The 13,296-nt window shown below is 45.5% G+C and overlaps 1 pseudogene; it reads right to left on the bottom strand.

Annotated features, from left to right (window-relative positions):
- The window catches only part of LOC135554697 (brain-specific angiogenesis inhibitor 1-associated protein 2-like), a 45,028-nt pseudogene that overhangs the window by 28,316 nt on the left and 3,416 nt on the right, over positions 1 to 13,296 (bottom strand).

Below are 13,296 nucleotides of genomic sequence, written 5' to 3'. Positions count from 1 at the left end.
CTATCTCTCTATCCATCTATCCTCTCTCTCCTCCTCCTCTATCTCTCTATCCTCCTCCTCCTCCTCCTCTATCCCTCTCTCCATCCTTCTATCTGTCATCCATCTATCCATCTATCTATCTCTCTGTCCATCTATCTATCTCTTATCCATCTATCTATCTGTCTATCCATCTATCTCTCTATCCATCATTATCCATCTATCTATCTTCTATCCAGTCAAGTTCATCCATATTCAAGATCCATCTCTCTATCCATCTCCACTATCCATCTATCATCCTGTTCATTTCTGAACTGTGTCCATCTATCTATCTCTCCCATCTATCATCTATCCATCATCTATCTCTCTATCCATCTATCTATCTCTCTATCCATCTAGTACATCCATCTGCTGTTCCATCTATCCATCTCCTATCCATCTATCTATCTCTCTATCCATCTATCTATCTCTCTATCCATCTATCCATCTATCTATCCATCTCTATCCATCTATCCATCTCTCTATCCATCTATCTATCTCTCTATCCATCTATCTATCTCTCTATCCATCTATCTATCTCTCTATCCATCTATCTATCTCTCTATCCATCTATCTATCTCTCTATCCATCCATCCATCCATCCATTTCCGTTCAAAAGTTTGGGGTCACTTAGAAATGTCCTTGTTTTTTAAAGAAAAGCACAAAGAACTTTCTTCTGAAACACAGTCTATTTTTGTTCTGAGAAATGAAGGCTATTCCATGCGAGAAATTGCCCAGAAACTGAAGATCTGGTACAACGTTGTGCACTGCTCCCTTCACAGAACAGTGCAAACTGGCTCAAACCAGAATAGAAAGATGAGTGGGAGGCCCCGGTGCACAACTGAGCAAAAGGACATTAGAGTGTCTAGTTTGACAAACAGGTGCCACACAAGTCCTCAACTGGCAGCTTCCTTACATAGTACCCGCAAAACACCAGAGTCAACGTCAACAATGAAGAAGTGACTCCAGGATGCTGGTCTTCCACGCAGAGTTGCAAAGAAAAAGCCATATCTCAGACTGGCCAATAAAAGTAAAAAATGAAGATGGGCAAAAGAACACAGACACTGGACAGAGGAACTATGCCGAGGAGGCCAGCATCCTGAAGTCGTCTCTTCACTGTACACGCACACACACACACACAAGCACGCACACACGCACGCACACACACACACGTCAAAATGATAATTCTCTCTATTTATTTCAGCTTTTTTTTCTTTCATCACATTCCCAGTGGGTCATAAGTTTACATTCACTCAATTAGTATTTGGTAGCATTGCCTTTATTGTTTAACTTGGGTCAAACGTTTTGGGTAGCCCTTCCACAAGCTTCCCACAATAAGTTGGATGAATGTTGGCCCATTCCTCCTGACAGAGCTGGTGTAACAGTCAGGATCTAGGCCTCTTTGCTCACACACGCTTTTTCAGTTCTGCCCACAAATTTTCTATAGGATTGAGGTCAGGGCTTTGTGATGGCCTTGATTTTGTTGTCCTTAAGCCATTTTGACACAACTTTGGAAGTATGCTTGGGGTCATTGTCCATTTGGAAGACCCAGTTGCGACCAAACTTTAACTGATGTCTTGAGATGTTCCTTCAATATATCCACATGATTTTCCATCCTCATGATGCCATGTATTTTGTGATGTGCATCAGTCCATCCTGCAGCAAATCACCCCCACAACATGAGGCTGCCAACCCTGTGCTTCACGGTTGGGATGGTGTTCTTCGGCTTGCAAGCATCCCCCTTTTTCCTCCAAACATAATGATGGTCATTATGGCCAAACAGTTTTATTTTTGTTTCATCAGACCAGAGGAATTTCTCCATAAAGTACAATCTTTGTCCCCATGTGCAGTTGCAAACCGTAGTCTGCTTTTTTATTGCAGTTTTGGAGCAGTGGCTTCTTCCTTGCTAAGAGGCATTTCAGGTTATGTCGATATAGGACTCGTTTTACTGTGGATATAGATACTTTTGTACCTGTTTCCTCCAGCATCTTCACAAGGTCCTTTGCTGCTGTTCTGAGATTGATTTGCACTTTTCGCACCAAAGTATGTTCATTTCTAGGAGACAGAATGCGTCTCCTTCCTGAGCGGTATGACGGCTGCGTGGTCCCATGGTGTTTATACTTGCGTACTATTGTTTACACAGATGAGCGTGGTACCTTCAGGCATTTGGAAATTGCTCCCAAGGATGAACCAGAATTGTGGAGGTCTACAATATTTTTCTGAGGTCTTGGCTGATTACTTTAGATTTTCCCATGATGTCAAGCAAAGAGGCACTGAGTTTGAAGGTAGGCCTTGAAATACATCCACAGGTACACCTCCAATTGACTCAAATGATGTCAATTAGCCTATCAGAATCTTCTAAAGCCATGACATTATTTTCTGGAATTTTCCAGGCTGTTTAAAGGCAGAGTCAACTTCTGACCCACTGGAATTGTGATACAGTGAATAATAAGTGAAATAATCTGTCTGTAAACAATTGTTGGAACATTTACTTGTGTCACACACAAAGTAGACCAACTTGCCAAAACAATAGTTTGTCAACAAGAAATTTGTGGACTGGTTGAAAAACAAGTTTTAATGACTCCAACCTAAGTGTATGAAAACTTCTGACTTCAACTGTATATACAATCGGTTAGGACAGCATCGGGGGTGTGTGTGTGTGTGTGGTGTTGGGGTGTGTGTGGTGTTGGGGTGTGTGTGTGTGTGTGTGGTGTTGGGGTGTGTGGTGTTGGTGTGTGTGTGGTGTTGGGGTGTGTGGTGTTGGTGTGTGTGTGTGTGGTGTTGGGGTGTGTGTGTGTGGTGTTGGGGTGTGTGTGTGTGGTGTTGGGGTGTGTGTGTGTGTGTGTGGTGGGGTGTGTGTGTGGTGCTGGTGTGTGTGTGTGTGTGTGCTGGTGTGTGTGTGTGTGTGTGTGTGTGTGTGTGTGTGTGTGGTGCTGGTGTGTGTGTGTGTGTGTGTTGGGGAGTGTAATATTCATCTAAAGGTCCTTCCTGCTGCACCTAGCCTTGGTCCACTCTAGTCAACGACATAACGAGATCATTAGCAACATTAACATCACAGGGCTACTAAGCAGCGTGTGTGTGTGTGTGTGTGTGTGTGTGTGTGTGTGTGTGTGTGTGTGTGGCTTCTGTGTCGTGCTACAAAAGGCAAAGAAAAAGCACTGAGCACAGGGATGTAGGAGGGGGAGGGAGGAGGGAGGAGGGGGAGGGAGAGGGAGGAGGGAGGAGGGAAAGAGAGAAACTTAACCATTCCTGTCCTCCACCAGACTGCACTCACACATCATTTACTTCCCTGACACAACAGAAGAGAAGAAAACATTGTCACACCCACCGCCATCTTCAACACATGTTTAGTGTGTGTATTATATTATGAGGAAAAACAACATCAGCGTTCAACATTCACAACCCTGTTAGAAGGTATGTGTTAGAATGATTGGAATGAATCAATCAGCTTTTAATCAGTTTCTCTAATAGCATCACCATGTTAGATATAGTCCCCCCAGGCTGGTGAGTTACTAGTGTAGTTGGCTGTTGTTCCCAGGCTGGTGAGGTACTACTGTAGCTGGCTGTTGTTCCCAGGCTGGTGAGGTACTACTGTAGCTGGCTGTTGTTCCCAGGCTGGTGAGTTACTACTGTAGCTGGCTGTTGTTCCCAGGCTGGTGAGTTACTACTGTAGTTGGCTGCTGTTTCAATGTTGGCGGTATAAGAGTCTGTGTAGGACTGTAGGCTGCTGTTCTGTAGTCCTAGTGGAGTGTGTGTGTTTGCGTGTGTGTGTGAGGGGGACTGTAAGCTGTAGTTGCTTAGTCCCAGTGGGGCTCCAGCACAAAGGACTGAGTTCTGTAGTCCTCTCTGTCCCTCTCTGTGTGTCCCTCCCACTCCCTCCCTCCCCCTCCCAGCACAAATCTCTCTCTCTCCCTCTCTCCCTCTCTCCCTCTCTCCCTCTCTCCCTCTCTCCCTCTCTCCCTCCCTCCCTTGCCCACGGCCATATTGTACGTGATATGATCAGGAAAATTGAGCAGTGTGAAAATGAGAAGGGAGATTGCTTTCTCCTCTCCCTGGTAAGGTAGCGTGTGTTATTCGGACCACGGCTAGATGAGTTGGACCTGTCTGCAGGTGGGCCCAACAAGCAAACAGACAAGCCATACTTTTTAAATCAACATACCAGGCTCACCCATACAGAGAATGTGTGACCCTAATGCGCCATTGGTTGATTCGGGTGCGTCATGTCCTCTTATCTCATTAACAGCTGTTGTCAAACAGTGAGCCTGGAAAGACCGTTCTCTTCCTCAGTGAATTCTACTAGATGAAAAGCCAAAAATGAGTATAACATCCTCACATTTAAAGCATACCTGATTGTTTAAATTTCACACTATTAAAACGTTCTATTCTCGAAAACCTAAAATGACTACTATTTAGAATGCAAGTATGGGAATTGGGACACGGCCAATGTGTTTGTTTTCTATGACATTGTTTTTGTTTCGCATTTGATGTGTGTATTTTTGTCATTCAGAGCTCATCTGTATAAAGAGGCCTTGGTCGGAGTTTGACTCCCTGATAAATACACTGAATCGAGCTTTCAGGGGAGGATGGGACTGACTGAGGATGACCCATGGTATGCTGTGGGTGAGGTAGTAGAATACATATTACAAGGTAATATACCGCCTTTTACTCAATCACCTTGTCCCGGTCCTGATGTTTTCAACTCTCTAACTCTCTGCTATGAAAAGCCATCTGATATTTACTCCTGAGGAACTGACCTGTTGCACCCTCTACAACCTCTGTGATTATTATTATTTGACCCTGCTGGTCATCTGTGAACGTTTGAACATCTTGGCCATGTACTGTTATAATCTCCACCCGGCACAGCCAGAAGAGGACTGGCCACCCCTCAGAGCCTGGTTCCTCTCTAGGTTTCTTCCTAGGTTCCTGCCTTTCTAGGGAGGTTTTCCTAGCCAACGTGCTTCTACATCTGCATTGCTTGCTGTTTGTTTTTTTTGGGCTGGGTTTCTGTACAGCACTTTGTGACATCGGATGATGTATAAAGGGCTTTATAAATACATTTGATTGATTTAATATTATTGATGGTCCCTGAACAGCTTCCGCATCACGTCTCACAGCAGCAGTCAGGTGGTATGGATCAGCTGGATGTATCCTAACTCTGGCTCCAGCTTTAGTATGGATCAGCTGGATGTCTGCTAACTCTGGCTCCAGCTTTAGTATGGATCAGCTGGATGTCTGCTAACTCTGGCTCCAGCTTTAGTATGGATCAGCTGGATGTCTGCTAACTCTGGCTCCAGCTTTTATGGATCAGCTGGATGTCTGCTAACTCTGGCTCCAGCTTTAGTATGGATCAGCTGGATGTCTGCTAACTCTGGCTCCAGCTTTAGTATGGATCAGCTGGATGTCTGCTAACTCTGGCTCCAGCTTTAGTATGGATCAGCTGGATGTCTGCTAACTCTGGCTCCAGCTTTAGTATGGATCAGCTGGATGTCTAACTCTGGCTCCAGCTTTAGTATGGATCAGCTGGATGTCTCCAGCTTTAGTATGGATCAGCTGGATGTCTGCTAACTCTGGCTCCAGCTTTAGTATGGATCAGCTGGATGTCTGCTAACTCTGGCTCCAGCTTTAGTATGGATCAGCTGGATGTCTGCTAACTCTGGCTCCAGCTTTAGTATGGATCAGCTGGATGTCTGCTAACTCTGGCTCCAGCTTTAGTATGGATCAGCTGGATGTCTGCTAACTCTGGCTCCAGCTTTAGTATGGATCAGCTGGATGTCTGCTAACTCTGGCTCCAGCTTTAGTATGGATCAGCTGGATGTCTGCTAACTCTGGCTCCAGCTTTAGTATGGATCAGCTGGATGTCTGCTAACTCTGGCTCCAGCTTTAGTATGGATCAGCTGGATGTCTGCTAACTCTGGCTCCAGCTTTAGTATGGATCAGCTGGATGTCTGCTAACTCTGGCTCCAGCTTTAGTATGGATCAGCTGGATGTCTCCTAACTCTGGCTCCAGCTTTAGTATGCATCAGCTGGATGTCTCCTAACTCATGCTCCAGCTTTAGTACGGATCAGCTGGATGTCTCCAACTCTGGTTCCAGCTTTAGTATGGATCAGCTGGATGTCTGCTAACTCTGGCTCCAGCATTAGTATGGATCAGCTGGATGTCTGCTAACTCTGGCTCCAGCTTTAGTATGGATCAGCTGGATGTCTCCTAACTCTGGCTCCAGCTTTAGTATGGATCAGCTGGATGTCTGCTAACTCTGGCTCCAGCTTTAGTATGGATCAGCTGGATGTCTCCTAACTCTGGCTCCAGCTTTAGTATGGTTCAGCTGGATGTCTGCTAACTCTGACAGTTCTGTCTGGCTACTCCTCACTACACTGCATGTCTGACACTAACTCTGACAGTTCTGTCTGGCTACTCCTCACTACACTGCATGTCTTACACTAACTCTGACAGTTCTGTCTGGCTACCCCTCACCACACTGCAGGTCTTACACTAACTGACAGTTCTGTCTGGCTACCCCTCACCACACTGCATGTCTTACACTAACTGACAGTTCTGTCTGGCTACCCCTCACCACACTGCATGTCTTACACTAACTCTGACAGTTCTGTCTGGCTACCCCTCACCACACTGCATGTCTTACACTAACTCTGGCAGTTCTGTCTGGCTACCCCTCACCACACTGCATGTCTGACACTAACTCTGACAGTTCTGTCTGGCTACCCCTCACTACACTGCAGGTCTTACACTAACTGACAGTTATGTCTGGCTACCCCTCACCACACTGCAGGTCTTACACTAACTGACAGTTATGTCTGGCTACCCCTCACCACACTGCAGGTCTTACACTAACTGACAGTTCTGTCTGGCTACCCCTCACTACACTGCATGTCTTACACTAACTGACAGTTCTGTCTGGCTACTCCTCACTACACTGCATGTCTTACACTAACTCTGACAGTTCTGTCTGGCTACCCCTCACTACACTGCATGTCTTACACTAACTGACAGTTATGTCTGGCTACCCCTCACTACACTGCATGTCTTACACTAACTCTGACAGTTATGTCTGGCTACCCCTCACCACACTGCAGGTCTTACACTAACTGACAGTTCTGTCTGGCTATCCCTCACTACACTGCATGTCTTACACTAACTCTGACAGTTATGTCTGGCTACCCCTCACTACACTGCATGTCTTACACTAACTGACAGTTATGTCTGGCTATCCCTCACTACACTGCATGTCTTACACTAACTCTGACAGTTATGTCTGGCTACCCCTCACCACACTGCAGGTCTTACACTAACTGACAGTTATGTCTGGCTACCCCTCACCACACTGCAGGTCTTACACTGACAGTTCTGTCTGGCTACCCCTCACCACACTGCAGGTCTTACACTAACTGACAGTTATGTCTGGCTACCCCTCACCACACTGCAGGTCTTACACTGACAGTTCTGTCTGGCTACTCCTCACTACACTGCATGTCTTACACTAACTCTGACAGTTCTGTCTGGCTACCCCTCACTACACTGCATGTCTTACACTAACTGACAGTTCTGTCTGGCTACCCCTCACGACACTGCATGTCTTACACTAACTCTGGCAGTTATGTCTGGCTACCCCTCACTACACTGCATGTCTTACACTAACTGACAGTTATGTCTGGCTACCCCTCACCACACTGCAGGTCTTACACTGACAGTTATGTCTGGCTACCCCTCACGACACTGCATGTCTTACACTAACTCTGACAGTTCTGTCTGGCTACCCCTCACGACACTGCATGTCTTACACTAACTCTGACAGTTATGTCTGGATACCGCTCACTACACTGCATGTCTTACACTAACTCTGGAATCACACATTTACAAGAGCAAACCTGCTACAGCTACCAGACCTGTTTTTACACAGCGTTCAGCCCAACCCCGTGGGCTGAGCTACAGTAACAGGGGACCTGAGCAGAATGATTCAATCACTGATACATGCCAGAGTAACACAGACACAGAAAAAAAGCTGAGTGAGGGTTTCAAAACAGGACAAGTAAACAGTTTGTTTTCTTACTTCCTGTGTGTGTGTGCCTGTGTGCCCTCTCTCTCCCTGCCACACTCAGGGCAGAGCAGTACTGTGTCCACGGTTCTCCAATACTCTCCACCCTCAGTCCTGGCCCTGTGGGCATCTAATCAGCATCTAAAAGCTAGCCATCAGCCTGGTGGAGCTGTACTACCAACTAACCATCTAAAAGCTAGCCATCAGCCTGGTGGAGCTGTACTACCAACTAACCATCTAAAGCTAGTCATCAGCCTGGTGGAGCTGTACTACCTACTAACCATCTAAAGCTAGTCATCAGCCTGGTGGAGCTGTATTACCAACTGACCATCTAAAAGCTAGCCATCAGCCTGGTGGAGCTGTACTACCAACTAACCATCTAAAGCTAGCCATCAGCCTGGTGGAGCTGTACTACCAACTAACCATCTAAAGCTAGCCATCAGCCTGGTGGAGCTGTACTACCAACTAACCATCTAAAAGCTAGCCATCAGCCTGGTGGAGCTGTATTACCAACTGCCCATCTAAAAGCTAGCCATCAGCCTGGTGGAGCTGTATTACCAACTGACCATCTAAAAGCTAGTCATCAGCCTGGTGGAGCTGTATTACCAACTGACCATCTAAAGCTAGTCATCAGCCTGGTGGAGCTGTATCAGCCTGGTGGAGCTACCAACTCTAAAGACCATCTAAAAGCTAGTCATCAGCCTGGTGGAGCTGTACTACCTACTAACCATCTAAAGCTAGTCATCAGCCTGGTGGAGCTGTATTACCAACTGACCATCTAAAAGCTAGTCATCAGCCTGGTGGAGCTGTATTACCAACTGACCATCTAAAGCTAGTCATCAGCCTGGTGGAGCTGTATTACCAACTGACCATCTAAAAGCTAGCCATCAGCCTGGTGGAGCTGTATTACCAACTAACCATCTAAAGCTAGTCATCAGCCTGGTGGAGCTGTATTACCAACTGACCATCTAAAAGCTAGTCATCAGCCTGGTGGAGCTGTATTACCAACTGACCATCTAAAAGCTAGCCATCAGCCTGGTGGAGCTGTATTACCAACTGACCATCTAAAGCTAGTCATCAGCCTGGTGGAGCTGTACTACCAACTAACCATCTAAAGCTAGCCATCAGCCTGGTGGAGCTGTATCACCAAGGCCATCAGACTGTTAACCAACTATTCATCTAAAGCTAGCTAAGATGGCACAAACAGACCTGGACCTGAGGTGAGCAAAAGTGTGTTGACCCCTTTATCCCTTGCTTGTGTGAGTGAGTGAGTGAGTGAGTGAGTGAGTGAGTGAGTGAGAGAGTGAGTGAGCAGCCGTGTGTCCATGTGTCTGTCCGCGTGTATCCATGCGTGTAGCCGTGCGTCCGTCCGAGCCTGTCGGCCCTTCCACAGAGACTGACCTGCATCTCCTTCTCTCCGTACTTGGAGGGGTTCTTGCTGCCCTGGCTCTTCCTGCGGAGTTTCTTCAGTTCAGCCTGACACTTCTCCAGACTCTCTCCCTTACTCTTGTGCTCCACTTGGTACTTCTTCAACGCAGCCTGAAGGGGGCAGGAGAGAGCACACAGAAAGTTAGTTTATCAGCAATGGGGAGAACAAGTTGCCCTTTTAGAGTTTATCTTAGGTCAGTGTCTAGGGGGCAATGTCCCCCTATATGGATCTGTCATAGAGTATGGAACAAGTTGCCCTTTTAGAGTTTATCTTAGGTCAGTGTCTAGGGGGCAATGTCCCCCTATATGGATCTGTCATAGAGTATGTAACAAGTTGCCCTTTTAGAGCTCGTCTCTCTAAGGCCCTGTGTGTACTATCTATTAGCCTCCTGAAGCCCTGTCATCTTAACTGTCTGAGCACATCTCAACAGCTGTCTATCATGTGGCAGTGCTGGAGACCATTATGGGAGGGTTCATCATGATTACCATGATGTGTGTGTGTGTGTGTGTGTGTGTGTGTTATGATCCTCCCTCATTAACTTTAACACATTATCTCCCACTCCCACCCAAGCCACATCCAGTAATCTGATCTATTCCATGACTAACACATGTGATTCAACTCATCAAGGGCTTGATGATGAGCTGACCAGTTGAATCAGGATCACACAGTGTGGAACAGAGGGGGGCTCAGGAAGAGGTTTTATGGATAGAGATAATGTGAACTTTGTATTGGTCTCTGACTGGCAATCCATATGGGAACTTTGTCCAGCGGATTGGTAATCTATGGTAAGTTTTCCTGTTCAACCGTTTGGCATTTCAGGAACGTGTTCAAGCCCTGACATCTGTGAGTGATTGACAGCGGTTGTAAAATGCTGGTCAAGTAATCATTTTTCAGACAGAGAGAGAGAGAGAGAGAGAGATAAGTCAAGGAAGCCTGGTTTGTTGTAAAATAAGCCTATTGTACTTTATATTGGTTTGAGAGGATGAATCGTACATTTCTGACTGGCAAACGGTACTTGAAGACTTGCTGCTATAGCAACTCTGTGCTTTTGTCTTGATAAAACGTAACGTGTAGCCTACAAAACGAGACAATAAACCCTTTTGTCTGCACGTACAGACGTGTGAAATATTGCATTATTCAATAGTGTAATATGTTTTAGAATAAAAGTGTGTCATTGTTGAATTGTTTGTGCTTACTGGCTAGTGTCTCCTGTGATACTGATGCTCAATTTGAGCTGCGGACCAAGCCACAACGAAAGGTAAGGTAAGGTAAGGTAAGGTAAGGTAAGGTAAGGTAAGGTAAGGTAAGGTAAGGTAAGGTAAGGTAAGGTAAGGGTGTAATGTGAAAAGTAGAATTCTCTTTCACCACCCCGTTCCTCAGACTCTCCTTCATGTCTCGTAGTGGGAAAAGGGACGAGGTCTTCAGGTGGCTTTTATTTGTTCGTGTTGTTTACCGCCTACCCTTTCAGATATACCACATACATGCTCTAACAATGCAGGCCTGATAAATTAGTGGGATTTTGTCTGAGTATAAGTGAGTGAGTGAGAGAGAGAGAGAGAGACAGAGAGAGAGAGACAGAGACAGAGAGAGAGAGTGAGAGCGAGAGAGACAGAGAGAGAGTTAGAGTGAGAGAGTTAGAATGAGAGAGAGTGAGAGAGAGAGAGAGAGAGAGAGAGACAGAGAGAGAGAGAGAGAGAGAGAGAGAGAGACAGAGAGAGACAGAGAGAGAGAGAGAGAGAGAGAGAGAGAGAGAGAGAGAGAGAGAGAGAGAGAGAGAGAGAGAGAGAGTGAGAGACAGAGGGACAGAGAGAGTGAGTGAGTGAGTGAGTGAGTGAGTGAGAGACAGAGAGAGACAGAGAGAGACAGAGAGAGACAGAGAGAGACAGAGAGAGAGACAGAGAGAGAGACAGAGACAGAGAGACAGAGAGAGAGAGTGAGATTCCTCCATAGGGAGTAGTGTAGCAACAACAAGTTTCCTTCCTGATGGAAAATGTCTGTTTTTCCTGAAATGACTCGCAAGAAACATTAATAATTCACAAAGCAAAACCATTGCTATTATCGCTGATGCCATTTTTTAAAAGGAATTCATTACTGTGAATTGATGGCATTGTAATACCCAGAACAAGGCTAGGTTCCAAATGGCACCCTATTCCCTATTCCAGGGGTACTCAACTCTTACCCTACGAGGTCCAGAGCCCGCTGGTTTTCTGTCCTACCTAATAATTAACCAGGTCTAAGTCAGTGCCTGATTAGAGGGGAACAATGAAAAAAAAAGTAGTGGAACTGACTTCAAGGTCCAGAGTTGAGTTTGAGGGCCCTAGATAGTCCACTACTTTTAATGAAAATCCATAGGGTAGTAGTGCACTATATAGGGAAAAGGGTGCCATTCGAAATGGATGATAATGTATGAGGGCTCTGGCTTGTTTGACAGATGGCATTCAGAAAGGAAAAGTGTTTTCTGTGTGTGTGTGTGTGTGTGTGTGTGTGTGTGTTTTCCTATTGAAAAAAATAAGCATCAGAGGATTAGTGAACCAATTGATGGTTGATCTCTTATCAGTGTCACGGAACAGAAACATCTCTGATGGGTCTACAGTGGAAATAGAAATCGGAGATTCATTGTGGGAATATAGCCTCCAGTTACTGAAGAATGGGGCATATTTAACATCAGCTATTGGCAGGGTTCGGTTTGAACCCAGTTTCATAAGAGTTCCCAGAACACTGGCTTGTATCCAAAATGGCATCCTATTGCCTATAGAGTGCACTACTTTTAACCAGAACCCTATTGATGTTGGTCAACAGTAGTGCACTACATAGGGAATAGGGTGGTACACACTGGGATGTACACACGGTTGCCCACAGAACAGTGTGACAGAGAGAAGAAAAAAAATGGACTTAAAAATAATAATAGAATTCTAAGAAAGACCGACCACAGACTGCCGGACAGAACAGAGACAAACAAGCTATGAATAGGAGAGGGCTGCTGGAGGGAAACCTGGATGTCCACACAGAGAAACAGACAGAAACCTTGCTTACATTTGGATACGACCACGTCTCTATTATGCATACTTGGGGAACAGATTTCTTAAAATAAAATCACTTGGAGGTGATTTTCTGGTGTTTTTACAGTCTTACAGTATTTCCAACAATGAACATAATTTTTTTTTTAATAATTATATATACATATATATATAGTGTACCCAACAGGCTAATGTTACAGCTAGTGTACCCAACAGGCTAATGCTACAGCTAGCGTACCCAACAGGCTAATGCTACAGCTAGTGTACCCAGCAGGCTAATGCTACAGCTAGTGTACCCAGCAGGCTAATGCTACAGCTAGTGTATCCAACAGGCTAATGCTACAACTAGCGTACCCAACTAGCATACCCAACAGTCTAATTCTATAACTAGCATACCCAACAGTCTAATGCTATAACTAGCATACCCAACAGTCTAATGCTATAACTAGCGTACCCAACAGTCAAATGCTATAACTAGCATACCCAACAGTCTAATTCTACAGCTAGTACAATGGTGTATGATGATGACAACACCACCTCGTCCCCCTAACCTGCAGCACAGCCACACTGCTGCTCCTCCACATGGAGTTGGCTGGTTGCAGCCCGCTCACAGCCCACTCATTCTAAGTATATCACTCCTGCTGCTTCAGACTTCAATGCATGCTGTAGGAAATGTTAGGTTGTAATTCTCTCTTTGCTTATTGTCGTTTCTAAATATTCTAAAGAGTTTTTCTCTCAAAAGCTTCATTTTCTGGAAAAGGAGCCGTACTGTTTAAATGGAGGT

The sequence above is a fragment of the Oncorhynchus masou genome, chromosome 14 (genome assembly GCF_036934945.1).
Source record: "Oncorhynchus masou masou isolate Uvic2021 chromosome 14, UVic_Omas_1.1, whole genome shotgun sequence".
In the NCBI taxonomy this organism is placed as follows: Eukaryota; Metazoa; Chordata; class Actinopteri; order Salmoniformes; family Salmonidae; genus Oncorhynchus; species Oncorhynchus masou.
The sequence above is the reverse complement of the archived record's forward strand: the minus strand, read 5'-3'. Positions and strand labels throughout refer to the sequence as shown.